This window comes from Salvelinus sp. IW2-2015, unplaced genomic scaffold (genome assembly GCF_002910315.2).
Source record: "Salvelinus sp. IW2-2015 unplaced genomic scaffold, ASM291031v2 Un_scaffold5347, whole genome shotgun sequence".
Lineage (NCBI taxonomy): Eukaryota > Metazoa > Chordata > Actinopteri > Salmoniformes > Salmonidae > Salvelinus > Salvelinus sp. IW2-2015.
In genome coordinates, this window is record NW_019946612.1 from 21152 (window position 1) to 23826 (window position 2675).

Here is a 2675-nt window from a genome sequence, read left to right on the forward strand (position 1 = left end):
CTATGTCAATAAATCAAGCTCCCTAAACTATGTCAATAAATCAATCTCCCTAAACTATGTCAATAAATCCAGCTCCCTAACCTGTCAATAAATMCAGCTCCCTAAGCTATGTCAATAAATCCAGCTCCCTAAGCTGTCAATAAATCCAGCACCCTAAGCTATGTCAATAAATCCAGCTCCCTAGCCTGTCAATAAATCAAGCTCCCTAANCTATGTCAATAAATCAAGCTCCCTAAACTATGTCAATAAATCCAGCTCCCTAAACTATGTCAATAAATCAAGCTCGCTAAAATATGTCAATAAATCAATCTCCCTAAACTATGTCAATAAATCCAGCTCCCTAAGCTATGTCAATAAATCCAGCTCCCTAAACTGTCAATAAATCCTAATTAAAACAATTGGGGATGTAGCTAAGTAATATTGTAAATATACTGAACAAAAATTCTGTAAATATACTGAACTAAAATACTGTAAATATACTGAACAAAAATACTGTAAATATACTGAACAAAAATACTGTAGATATACTGAACAAAAATATAAACACAACAAATTAAAATATTTCAGTCAGTTTAAATAAATAAATTAGGCCCTAATTTTGTAATACAGATATGTATCTGTTGGTCATAGATACCTTTAAAAAAAGGTAGGACTTGTGGCTCAGATCCAGTCAGTATCTGGTCTGATCACCATTTGCCTCATGCATTACGACACATCTCCTTCACATAGAGTTGATCAGGCGGTTGATTGTGGCCTGTGGAATGTTGTTCCACTCCTCTTCAATGGCTGTGTGAAGTTGCTTCATATTGGCAGGAACTGGAACATTCTGTCGTACACGTTGATCCAGAGCATCCCAAACATGCTTAACGGTTGACATATCTGGTGAGTATTTAGGCCCTGGAAGAACTGGGACATTTTCAGCTTCCAGGAATTGTGTTCAGATCCTTGCGGAATTGGGCAGTGGATTATCATGCTGAAACATGAGGTGATGGCGGCGGATGAATGGCACGACAATGGGCCTTAGGATCTCGTCATGGTATCTCTGTGCTTTCAAATTGCCACTGATAAAATGTTAATTGTGTTCGTTGACCTAGCTTATGCCTGTCCATACCATAACCCCACCGCCACCATGGGGCACTCTGTTCACAACGTTGACATCAGCAAACAGCTCACCCACACAACGCCATACACGCTGTCTGCCATCTGCCAGGTACAGTTGAAACTGGGATTATTCCGTGAAGTGCACACTTCTCCAACGTGCCAGCGGCCATTGAAGGTGAGCATTTGCCCACTGAAGTCGGTTACGACGCCAAACTGCAGTCAGGTCAAGACCCTGGTGAGGACGAGGAGCACGCAGATGAGCTTCCCTCAGACGGTTTCTGATAGTTTGTGCAGAAATTCTTCGGTTGTGCAAACCCACAGTTTCATCAGCTGTCTGGGTGACTGGTCTCAGATGATCCCGCAGGATGTGGAGGTCCTGGGCTGGCGTGGTTACACGTGGTCTACGTTTGTGAGGCCGGTTGGACGTACTGCCAAATTGTCTAAAACTGCATTGAAGGCTGCTTATGGTAGAAAAATGCACATTCATTCCTTTGGCAACAGCTCTGGTGGACATTTCTGCAGTCAGCACGCCAATTGCACGCTCCCTCAAAACTCGAGACATCTGTGGCATTGTGATGTGCAACAAAACTGCACATTTTAGAGTGGCCTTTTATTGTCCCTAGCACAAGGTGCACCCGTGTAATGATCATGCTGTGTAATCAGCTTCTTGATATGCCACACCTGTCAGGTGGATGGATTATCTTGGAAACGAGAAATGCTCACTAACAGGGATGTAAACTAATCTGTGAACAACATTTTAGATTTTTTTTGATTATTATAGAATGATGATAGAATTTTAGAACTTGCCCATCCAACCCGGAAGCCAGCCGCACCAATGTGTCGGAGGAAACACCGTCCAGCTGGTGAACGAAGTCAGCCCGCAGGCGGCCGGCCCGCCACAAGGAGTCGCTAGAGCGCGATGGGACGAGGAAATCCCGGCCGGCCAAACCCTCCCCTAACCCGGACGACGCTGGGCCAATTGTGCGCCGCCTCATGGGTCTCCCGGTCACGGTCGGCTGTGACACAGCCTGGGATCGAACCCGGGGCTGTAGTTTGACCGCTGAGCCTCTCGGGAGGCCCTCGTATGGAACAGCTCATGAAACCATGAACCAACTCTTTACATGTTGATATTTTTGTTCAGTATATATAAAAAATATTTAAAAAAATTAAAACCCCTCTGGAAATATATTAAAAGTCTGTAGTTAGTTAATGGCTGCTGGGGTACAGTGGGGGATGGGAGGAGAGAGAGGGGAAGGGGATATCATAGTATTGAGTTGTGGTTGTCATGTGCTGCAGGGGCGGACTGGGACCAGAAATCGGCCCAGAAATGTCTAACACACCGGCCCATTTTGTTCCTTGAGGTTACCCCATTATTAGCCAGATAATGATCATTTTGCACAAAAAAAAACCTAAGTTAGACAGGCCCACTGGGCTAAAAATGGACCAGCCCATGTTGCATTTGCCCGAAATGCCAGATGGCCAGTCCGCCCCTGATGTGATGTGTTGTATTGTGTTATGTAGTGGTTATGTGTTGTATTGTGTTATGTAGTGAGTTGTGTTGTATTGTGTTATGT

The 2675-nt window shown here is 44.3% G+C and overlaps 1 long non-coding RNA gene across 1 annotated transcript in view; it reads right to left on the bottom strand.

The window, feature by feature from the left end:
- Window positions 1-2669, bottom strand: part of LOC139026637 (uncharacterized) — an 18205-nt gene extending 15536 nt beyond the window's left edge. Inside the window, exon 1 of the long non-coding RNA XR_011478494.1 lies at window positions 82-2669. This is a non-coding gene — a long non-coding RNA (uncharacterized lncRNA). The remainder of the gene's footprint in view (window positions 1-81) is intronic.
- Between the last annotated feature and the right edge of the window lie 6 nt (window positions 2670-2675).